The sequence below is a fragment of the Scophthalmus maximus genome, chromosome 8 (genome assembly GCF_022379125.1).
Source record: "Scophthalmus maximus strain ysfricsl-2021 chromosome 8, ASM2237912v1, whole genome shotgun sequence".
Taxonomy (NCBI): domain Eukaryota; kingdom Metazoa; phylum Chordata; class Actinopteri; order Pleuronectiformes; family Scophthalmidae; genus Scophthalmus; species Scophthalmus maximus.
The window spans coordinates 16,612,163-16,624,181 of NC_061522.1; the positions used below are offsets into that span (position 1 = coordinate 16,612,163).

Here is a 12,019-nt window from a genome sequence, read left to right on the forward strand (position 1 = left end):
AGAGCAGGAAAAACTCATTTACAGAAAGCACCATGAAACTCATTAAGGGATTACATCAGCAGCTCTTAATCCACTTGCTTTTATGGTGTCATTTATAAATGGAGCATTAGGATCTGATCCAGATGTCTTTTCTGTCGCCTGCACTCTAAATGACTCAAACATGTCCAATCACGTAGCTGTCAGATCAAGTCTGAATCCTGTGGCAGATTCCAAGTCAATTGTGACAGTTTTGTGAAACGAGATTAGATTAAATTAGAACATCTAAATGCACCCAATGGGACAATTTGAGATTTGTTACGAACACAAACAACTAACAGATGTGCAATAAAAGAAAAAAACAAAAGTACATGTTCAGTTTTAGATCAGGATGGATGTTAAGTACATAACTATACTTGGGTCAAAATGCTTAACGGAGCCAAAGAGACAATATCTACAAATCCTCACACGGCTTAAAATATGTTTTATGGCCTCCATATTGCACAGAAAGAAGAAGCTGAGAATAGGGTTGGGCTGGTGTAAAAATGTTCAAACCGATGTGGTATGAGGCAAAACACCAAACCTTACACCACGAGGGCTGGCGCGAGTCAGACACGCCTCAGTCGACTGAGAATCGTCAGATTATCTCATACTAATTTTTTGGTCAGTCAGTGTGCAGTCCGCTTGGTGAAGATGTCTGTAATGGTTCCAGGCAGCAGCGGACCTGTGACCCAGCGGGAGTTTGTGCAAGACTGTGGCGGCTGTCCGCGGGAAGAGAGGCCTGGTCTGTTCAGGCTCAGAGATAAGGTTATCTTCTCCTTAGAAGTGGGGAATTTAAAGCTCACAACAACTTATTACTGAGTCATTCCTGGCTTTTATTTGATGTAGCTACAGTTGTCCCTTTTGAAAAAATCTTGCTTTCGGATGAAGAACAAATCGTTGAACCTAAGCTGTTTTCAGACACAAACTCCGAAAAATGTGCAGAAAATTGGCTCCGGACATTTTGTGGTTACTGCGTAGAGCAACAGGAGGCGCTACACAGATTATTATTCCGCTGCGGAAAGCAGAGTTCTTTGTTCACAGACATCAATACGTCATTCTCCATTCTCTGAAAAAGTGTGTTTGTCTCATAATAAGTTGAAATTCCTAATTAGGCTGCAGCAACATCACTTTTTCAAAATACTGAAGTAAATGGAAAGCACATGTATGCACAACCAGCACAAGCAGTGAGGCACGATACACAGAGAGTCAGAACACAAACTGAAGCGGCTAAACATGGATAAGTTTAGAACGGTCCCATGCCAGGATGAAGTACCCAGATATGAGAGCGACGGTCACCTCGGACTGACGAACTCTGAGAGGTATTTGACACATTCTGAGACACGTCAGCAAGCACAGCTGCAATGCTCCCCCCCCAACCTGACCTCGCAAGGTCCGGACCTGGGAGATGTGCCAAACTGGGACCGAGGGGACGAGAGGGATGCACTAAAAGTATCTGACAGAGGAAAGAGAGTGGGAGGGTAAGATACGACTCTGAGACAGGGCAGATAAAAAAGACACAGAGATGGAAAAGGAGAGTGGATTTACAGACACGACCTTCCTCAATGTTAACAATCTTGGCCCACACAACACATTTGACATTCATCGAATGGCCCAAATTATAGATTCAGAGCAAAATGCAACAAACACAGAGAAAGATCCTTTACTTCTGAGTATGCATCCTCCTGACTGATGAGAACCAAAAACAAGCTCCAGAATGCACTAGGAGAAGAATAGTAGAAATGCTGAAATAACTAGAACAAATGTAAAAAAAAAAATCAAAATTAAAAAAACTTGGCCTGGCTTTTTGGTTGATCATCGAGCCAGAGGAAAAGACACAATAAGCTTCAACCTTTGTTTCAATCCAAGTATCTTTAAATACACTGTTTCATTTCTGTACAAACACTGATTTATTTTAATGTCATGTGAGATTTGTTAAAACTTTGCTCGGCAGCTGGAAGTGGAGCAGTGAAAGTCAAGCAGTGAAATAGTAACAGAGAAAAGAAATTGAAATCAGAACCACACAGAGAGAATTAGAAAACCATGAAATGCTTGGATGTTACATAAAGCGGGCAACTGCTGCAACAAATTAGATCATCTCAGTTATCTCCGGATCTCGCGTGTATCTCAGTTGAATTTGTACAGGTTTCAAGTGACTTTGTATGAAAGGAGAAGAGAACCGTTTAGGGAAAAGTGGAAATGAAGTCTGGCAGCTGTGTCCTGTGCAGCCATGTGTACAGCTATAGGTGATGAATTCTCAAATCCTGAAAAGGCCGACAGTGACATTAAAGCCCCAAGCAGCATTAGAGGGCCCTCGCACCTTTGTGCACATCGTGGGGGTGGTGCGGATGCCATGCTGTTACCATGGAGCGACACCATTCAGACCCTTAGGATCTTTACATTCTGCACCAAGGAGCAGACTGCTGTGTTTTGTGAACGGAGTGATGCACATGTGGGCGGATTGTACTTTCTAAAAAGTAATGCTTTTTAAATGGAGACAACCGACAGAGCAGAAAGACACTAAGACACTGCTGAGCAACAGTGAGGGAACAATATCAGAAATAAACCTAATTTACATACAAACAAATCATGCTATTGGAATACATGTCGATATGAAGGTGAAATGTCAGGTTAACATCTCAATTCAATTCATCTGCCTTTTATCAAAATAAATTTTGGACCTTAGTCAGTACAGTCAAATTGGATTATAAGTTTTGTTACTATTTGTCAGTTTATTAAAAACGAAATCCAGCCTTGTTGTATGAACTAATACATGTTGTGTCCATTTTTTCCCCAATGTAATTGTAAATCAAATCATTGTTCCACTAACCAACATAATAAAGACAACAGAAAACTAATATATGTATTTGACATCAACATACAGCTCAATGATCTTCACAGCTTTATCCCCCCTACACAACTCGCGCAATGGGATCACACAAACATGTCAATTCTCCAGTTGAAATATTTTACCTTGAGTGAAAGATTTGCATGGGGCCAAAAAGAGAATGGGCGAATATTCACAGTTTTATTTACAATTAATTAATATAAGGATAATGTATTAAATTATATATATATATATATATATATATATATATATATATATATATATATATATATATATATATATATATATATATATATATATATATATATATATATATATATAATAATTATTAAATTATCCTGTGGGCAAACTCCTTAGTAACGTGATGAAAAAAAAATCACTTTGGGTTTGGTCTGAATGCACCATAACAGGTATGCCTCCTGAATTTCATACATCTGGGGCAAAGTAAAACCAGACGGCTTTGATTTTTTAAACTGTTAAAGGGCAGAATTGAGCCATTTTGCCACGCCCACGCACCAGACCCATACAGTATCTAAGTTTTCACCAGTCTGGACGTTGTGTTCAAGGTTTTGGGAGTTTTCAAGCATGTATAGGCCCTTTAAAAAATGTGTTGTAAGACACATTAAAGGAACAATGGGGTCCTTGCAACATTTGGTGCTCGGGCCATAATAAACAGATTTTCTCCCACCATGAAGCTGCTCCTTCTTTTTTTTCTACTGTAGTGAATGCGAAAGCGCTCCCAGACATTTGGACCCCACAGAGAGAGAGAGAGAGAGGGGGTGAGAGACGCCTGTCACTCTATCCTTTACAGGATAACTTCCAGCACAGTAACGAGTCTGGCCAGATGCAGTTTGTAAACGTACACCATATCTGTGTCATTAATTCAAGACCCTCCAAAATGTGCTCACTATTACACTCCATGTACCTTCTGAATCCTTGAAAAAAAAGATGGAGGTGGAGGCGATTGGTTGGAAGGCCAAAACTTTCCACTTCTGTCAGCCCCACAATGCAGACTTTATTCACGTTCTTTTTCATCTACTGTGAGTGTTATGGCACAAATAATACTCCAGACAGACATATATGCCACTGATGGAATGAACGGGTGTTTTAAAAGCTTGAGCAAGATCTGAAACGGAGCGTGCTGATGTAGAAAAGTCTTACCTGTCGGGGGACAGTTTGATCACGTCTCGCCAACTAGGACAAACACAGACACAAACACATTATTACTTTCTGCATCCAAGTCTTCTGAGGGCTGCTACAGCGAACCAGGGAAACTCTCAGGTATATTATGTGTCTGAGGTGAAGTTTGGTTTGCAGATTATGGAAGCAAATAACATAAGTCTTTGAACTTTAACAGCCACTGAATACTCCGGCTACAAAAACACAAGCAAGGCAGGAATGAGTGAAGTAACAACCTGAAATGACAGCTCCCAGAATAAAGTGTACTTGACATGCCGAAGGATGAAACCTATTCATTAACCCTGAAAACGCTGTATGCTCTGTAATTCAATATATTTGAAATACTCAAGAACCGGCAATCTTTCTTTTCCACAAGTCTTCAAACTTGTTGGAAAACCATATTTAGATTGTGTGTACCAGAGGCAGGCATACCAGAACTTTGTCACTATACCGCCTGTTAGAGCATACCACTGACAATCATAACGGTCCTTCTTCATCATGGTATCAATCAAAAATATTGCGGAATGGTCACAGCTTAATTAGGTTTAGTCACAAAAACTACGAGTTTTTTTTTCCCCATTCATCCACCATCCTTCTAATGCAGACTATGTTACTCTGTATACTGCATTAACCTAACGTCCTCCGCTGCTCCTGTCACAACTACCTCAGCCACTAGAGGACACTTGACCTCCAGTGGCTGTTGAGGTTAACATAACCTTTATCGTACGACCCGTAGTTAGGTAACACTATAAAACAGGTAGCTCAAATCAAGCGATCTGATTGGTTCATAGCGGTGATATAATGAGCATATATAACGGCTATGACGTCGAATCAGTTTGCACAGTTCCGTATCACTGCGCGACTGAGGAAGTAAAGAGACAGAAGTAAAAAATTCAAATAGTAGTGTCTATTACTTTCATACTTCCATACTTGTAACCGTTTTATAAAAGAAAAAGCCCACTTCAGGCTGTGATATACGCTCATTATATCACAGTTGAGGGGTCGCCGGCCCTCTGCGAACTGTGGATTGTAAATAAAACAAACGGTGGGGTCATTTCTTCTTTTTCCAATTAGCCGCCTGACATGGATTTATGTTCCTTTTACATGACATGCCTGAGGTATCTTTTTTTCTTTTCTTTTTTTTTAATGCACACAGGCCAAATTACAAAGCAGCTGCCCTTTTGAGACGAAGCAGACCTCGGAACTAACGAGCTTCCTCACAAAGGAAACGTTAAATGCTCCTCTACCTCCCTTATGAATCATTTCCAGGAGGGAACAACTCAAAGGGTCACGTGGTTTAATCGCTGCAAACATTTTCATTATGATGTCCCCACGGTCCGCATCGTACAGGAACCCCGGCGATCTCAGGACCTGGTCCAGTTACTACCTGTGTGCGTGTGCGTGTTTGCACTCGTGAATGCTCGTGTGGCTTCTACATGTGTGTAGCCACAGAGATTGACCTGTGCCTCCTCACTGTGCTGGTGGCCACACAGAGCTTGCAGGCAATCTGCCCTTGACACTCGTCTATGTCATCTGCACAAACAGCAACTGTGTCAACACCAGGGAGCACAGCTCGCTGTCGGAGAACGTGAGGGCTATTGATAGCACGTGAGATGTGTTATTGCTGGTGGTGCTACGCCTGCATTCCATTGTAATGATAACTGGCTCCTGGGAATTTGGGGATTGGCCCAAAATAACATAATTTACATCTAAAAGATATATGGAACAATGTGTTCAGAGAACAACCTGCGCAGTCATGAACATTGGGGTTGGGCTGTACTCGGCCACAGTTAGTTTGTAAGACATGTTGTCAACCTTGTCTGAAACCACAGGACACGGTGGTTTGCATATAGTGAAAAAAAAAAAAAAGGCTAGAAGCTGATACTTGCATGAGTTTGTTCAGTCAAAGTTATGCGAATGCAGGAAAAAAAAAGACTGGACGCGCTCTGCCTCTGGGAGTTGTGCGAGAGGTTGTAGAACACCTGAAATGTGAAAAGCCCCAGATGGTACAGCAGTTGTGGAAACATTTCTGTCCAGGTCGGCTGAATAAAAAGGAAATGAAAACCACCTGCTGAATCTGGCAGGAATGTTTTGTTAGCGGAGATGGAGAAATGAATTTTCCTTCAGTTTTCGGGTGTACAATGAGAGTTTCGAGAAGCTTGTTGACAGCAGGTCTGCATTCTTTCACGGCTCAGATGCGTCCCGCCATATAAAAAGCAGTGGGAAGCCAGCAGATCACCCAGCTCATGAGGAGAATTCCTGAGCGAGAAATCCAGCGATGAATTTGTAGTGCCAACAACACAAAAGCGGACGACCGATTACGCTCAAATCTCAGCTTTAGGTTTTCTACGCAAACGCAGGCGTGGTGTTCATTACCAAATATTATTCAAGAGCGCTGTCTCTCATTTTGAGAGCATTACCTCTGCATGTTCCCTGCTCCTTTATCAAAAGGATGCTTCTGTCCACTTCTGTATACAACAATACAAATACAATGTCAGCCCTTCCTCATTGTGGGCTTGTTGGTGTTACTTCATAACGGCAGTCACTGCAACACCAGGTTCAGCGCATCACTTGCTGCTGCTGCAATAACAACTTGGAATGAAGAAATGATGCCCTCAAGACGAAAGATTAAAAAAAAAAACCTCCATAACACAATGAGCTCCTAGTTTCCTGTATACAGTCTCTTGCGGTTTGTGCAGGACGTGAAAGATTGTGCCTTTATCAAGTTTAGATGGAGTCAATTGACAACTTGTGGCTTGTGGCTGAGGATCGTGAGGTATCGGATTGTCCAATTATCACAGGGTTCGAGGGTTCGAGGGTTCAGTACCTGCCTCCTCCTGTCCACATGTTGAAGTCTACTCGTACCACGGATCCCTGCATTTTGTTGCTGTGCCAGCAACAAAATGCCTGGACATTAGTCTGATGACGAGGCTCACTGTCAGCACCAATAGTACATCAAACCAGAGCCATCGGAACAACCAAAACAAACTGCACTTCAGGTAATAATTGAGTCAGGCACTGCACTTGACACACCAATATTTTTTTTTCCTTTGAGCAAGATACAGAGAGACAAGGAAAACCAGCACAGTTACATAACAACCGTTTTCTGCTGACCGCTGTGGTGGCCTCCGTGATTTGACTAAGTGGACGTGACTTTTGCAGCCACACAGCATGGCCCCCTTTGGCCTCATTATGTAAAAATCCCGACACATTTCAGGGCGTTATTTTCACTAATTATTACTTTTGGGATGAGGTCACCCTTTTTACAGAACACATATCACCTCCAGGTCTTCAGATGTGATCATTAAAACAAACTTCGGGGACGAGATAAAAGTTGACTTTGCTCGTTTTTACCACAGTTACACAACGATCCCGACATCTTGTTAATGTGATACTATCAAACAGGTTTGGAGAGACGTCACGAGAGCAGCAGTGTCTAGTCTAGTTTAGTCCGGTCATTCCCTGACGGCGTGGTGGTTGGAGATTCACTTCATTTCTGAGGTATGAAGGGGATGACGGGTGATCCTTTCAGTCCTGCTGAGCTGATTTGTGTCTAGAGTGATGCGAGAGGGTCGAGAAACAGGGGACGGCGGAGATAGGGAGGCAAAGTTAACATCCGAGCAGCAGAAGTCAAACTGGGCCAAAAGAAGAACCAGGCCTGTGTTAGAATCTCTTTGGCTTTTCATCAGCCTCAAGAGCAGATGGCAGATGAGACGGTCTGTCAGGACTGTGCTCACTCAGCAGTACATAGCAGCAGATGACATTTTGTTCAAATGTTAGTCAGGTGTGAAAATCAACCCATTTTATCTAAGTAATCACAGAAGCGCCCCACCGTAATAATAGCTGCACAGAAGTGATGCAAGCTTCCTTTAATTTTTCCCCCAAATACTCACTGAATTTGCTTCAGCGATGTAATTACATTATGTTGAAGGCACAGTGTGGACTTGAATTAAATCAGTTCAAATCCGAGGAGATAATAGATTTAATTTGTTTAATATCCAATCATAATCATCTCTTTCAGTATTGAGTATTGAGCTGTGTGTGTGTGTGTGTGTGTGTGTGTGTGTGTGTGTGTGTGTGTGTGTGTGTGTGTGTGTGTGTGTGTCTCCATCACTGTACTACTACTGTTCATACACTTCAGGTTATACAGCCTCACACACTTCCAGGAGATAGTAGACGACTGACTAGCTCAACTTTTAATTTAAAAAACCCCACTGCTGAATAGAATTAGAAAGGCTAATGACTATAATAATAACAATCAAAATAAGGTATAGGTGATGAACTTCAATGTGAACTACAATTTCAATAAGTGTTACCTTTGCTTGGTCGTCGCATTAAAGTAGAAATAACGACTTAAACCCAACCTCAAAATGTTCCTTTATATCTTATTCCTGATACAAAAGAACAGTGTACTTCATACTGCTAACAATCTGCCAATCTTTACAAGGGGAACCTCGCCCATAAAACACACACGAAGCCATTTAAAGCACGATATTTTTTCATAGAGCAACAGTTGAGTGTACCATTATACAGCTTGTAGGGACATGTTCACAATCCAAAGTAAATGTAGATGTGTTTTTTTATAAACGCAACACTGCTGCAAAGTTTACTCCTGCCATCCCAGGGCACCAGACTCACTTTTTTACATTGGTTGCACTGGTGCGCCTAACTTTTTCATTTAGGTGCACCGGCACATCATTTAGGTGCACCCAAAATTTGGCACTGCAATAATACACCTATTAAACCTATTCTTGTCAGTTCCCATATACATTGGTAATTTATTACACGTTATGTAAATGCCTTTAAACAGGAATGAAAGCGTTTTTTCATGAGGATGATTTGGAATGTCAATTTTGTAAATGGTAGCTCTTCTTTGCCGATATTATAAGCAGTGTTACCTTTTATTATCACTTCTGACTCGAAGCAGTCAGGAGTAGAATGGACAAATGCTTTGTTTCTTGTACCGTACACTGAACAGCACTATATTGAACAAATAATTAATATATTGTACATGACGTGTGTTGAGTGATGGGAGTAACCATGGGAGTTCTATTGATCATGTCTCATTTATTTCTTCACATTCATAATACAGGACAAGCATTCAACACTTGTGAAAGCTTTTAACTGTTGTCCATTGTTCTTGTGAGATGACAACAGTCTTCTGCAGCTCTCAGGTTGATCTGTGTTCAGTTCTGGCAGCACGCCACTCTCTCTACAAAAGCCTCCGAACAGATTTCCCAGACAGCTGCATTAACAGGAAGAGAGCCTTGCTGAAGGATGAGTTCATGCAGAGTACATGACACGACGAGCCTGGATTCAGCCCCATTAAACACTCAGGTTTGTTTTCACTTGTTTTTATTACTAATAACAACTCACAAAATGTGATACACCATTAATCCCAGCAGGCACACTCCTCTTCTGGGAGGTTAGTGATCAGGCGCAGGCTTACTGCAGTCTCTCTGATACAGAGTCAGAGTCTTGCTCAGACACACTTCAGCTGGGTCACTGTTAAATGATGTGGTAGAAGCCGGCAACAGCCAACTACGCTGCCAAAAATGGTTGGAAAGAAAATTAAAATGTCTACTACATACACTGACCCCCACCCACATACAACTACAAAAAAATTAAAATATCATTCTTTGCATGAAAACAATAACAGCACAAAACAATAACTAAAAACTGAAAAAAAAAACGTTTTTTGGTGAATTCTCGCAACTGAATAAGGCTAATATTAGTTTTATTCAGCCTAATGTTTCTTCAAACATGGACCACATGTGTCCAACCCACAAACTGGCAGGTCTAAGCAGTGTTTGGTGCCTCTGAACATGATTCTCACAGAGAAACATTGCCAATCTCATGAATCATGAAATGCAAAATCATCATATGAATGAAGATCAACGTGACTGAAAATCACAGTAAGCGATTCACACGATTGTTTCACTCACATGTAAAAACTGTGCCTGTAATAACCAGACATATCTTTACACACATTCCCTTGGCTCGTTATTTATTCCCCAAGTCTGACATCATCCTCAAAAGGTAAACCAAGCATGAACAATATTCAAACCTAACAATCACAGCCTCAATGGTAACTATAGCACTGAACCCAACCTCTAGCCAAGCAATAACGTAGAATTAACCTCGTCAATTAAAGGCTCAAATGCGGCCTTTACTCGATTCATATCCTCTCAAAAGAATAGTTTGACGTTTCGGGAAATGCACTTATTTGGTTTCTTGCATAAAGTTAGATTAGATGATTGAAATCAATGTCATGTCTAAGTTGAGCTTCATATCTAACACAGACATTAGAGTGGAATCGGTTTTATTTAGCCCTCAGAAACAAGTGAATGTGTATTTTCAAAAACTTCCAACTATCGCTTTAATGACTTACCCACAGATTAATCTGTGCGCGCGCACACACACACGCGCACGCCTGTGAAGCTCAGACGTGGTTGTGATTTCCCTTTGTGGGCTGGTTGTGAAATCCTTCGCCCCCCACATGTATCACCATAATGTAAGTCTATTAGTGTCAACCAACTTAGACTCCCACTGCTGTTGTGCTACAGTTGCAGCTCTGCCAATGAAAACAGCAACAAAATAAGTCGGGCTTTTTTCGTGGCAGACACACAACTCTGTGTTTAAACACAGATAGCTCCAGTATGACAAAAGAAATATGAAACAGATAAAAGCTGCATGTGCTATACAGGCGGTGATGTGTTACCATAAGTAGCGCAAATCTGATCATTCTTTATGATCAGATGTCAACAATCTAACTAACAAGCAAATCGTAAGGTTTTTGACATCTCTCCCTCTGTTGTCATGTCCCAGAGGCCATAAAACAGATTTTCCCCCAAAAAGAACAACAACAGTGTTCGGTTCAAACGGATGACCTCATCGTTGGGACGCGCCACCACACCCCCATTGCCTACAAGATGACGTCCACGTTGTAAACAATTGTTCTTAAAGAACCACGTTGTGTCATTGGCCCATAAAGGCCACAGAAACATGCTATGTGCCCGTATCACATGACCTTGTGCCCGATGCTGTGTTTGTCTATCTTCCCACTCAGTCAATCAGTGACCGTCCTGGAGGCACAGAACTAAAGATGGGTCCTATCCAGTGATTTCCTTTGACCGAGTTAAAGGAAACACAACCTTCCCATACTTCCCATCCTGCGACATGTGTCCGAGACATGTGACACGACACCACACACACACACAACTGACATGGTATCTCTCCCTGGCTCCGACCAGATACATCCTCAGTGGAAACTCTGTGAGTGTGTGCATGTAGGCGTCCATTCATCAGGGGGGAACTGATAAGGTGGAACGTGTATTTGTCATGACAATCTGTTTATTGGCTTGAAGGAAAAACTGATTGAATTTTCATTTAATTAAATGTAGAAGCAGCCAACGTCAAGAGTTTACTATGGCGACATGAATGAAGATTAGAAACATATTTGTCTCTATCTCTTTATTTGGAAAAAAAAAAAAAAAACCTGACTGAATTCAGTTTAAAGAAAATTCATTCATGTCCGTCAAATGGACCTGATATACAGACTGACATCTACCTTCTCTACCAGAATAACTTAATATGATTTAGTAAAAATCATATTAAGTCTATCATACCATCAGAACACATATTGTTGTGGTCTCGACAATTATGATCAAATTAGCTGATTGGTAGATAATGTATGTACTTTTTTTCTTATCTTTTCTAACTGCACATCTACCAAACACTTCACGTAACAAGGATGTGTTTCCATAGAGATATTATTGAGTTTATATACTGTAGTGACATCATGGCTGCTGAAAACTATATTGTTGCTTCTTTAGCAACCAATTATAATGCCGTTCTAAATTTCACTCTTTTCTTAATACAATAATAAGAAGAAGAGTCGATAAGAGTATCAATAAATAACTGTATAAGGTATATTGTATTGATCAAAGCTGACTCATCAGTTGGGCAATACTTCCA

At 41.1% G+C, this 12,019-nt stretch overlaps 1 protein-coding gene across 3 annotated transcripts in view; it reads right to left on the minus strand.

Moving 5' to 3' along the window:
* add3a (adducin 3 (gamma) a) overlaps nucleotides 1–12,019 on the minus strand; it is a 94,838-nt gene that overhangs the window by 75,695 nt on the left and 7,124 nt on the right. The window contains exons 1-2 of one of the 3 annotated variants that reach the window (XM_047334166.1): nucleotides 6,463–6,480; nucleotides 4,025–4,057 (exon numbers count right to left, since the gene is read on the minus strand). The exons of 1 other annotated variant lie outside the window; for it this stretch is intronic. The gene's annotated coding sequence lies outside the window, so the exon portion shown is untranslated. Of the gene's footprint in view, nucleotides 1–4,024; nucleotides 4,058–6,462; nucleotides 6,481–12,019 lie in introns of those variants that run through there. One more of the 3 variants, XM_047334165.1, reaches the window with a different exon arrangement.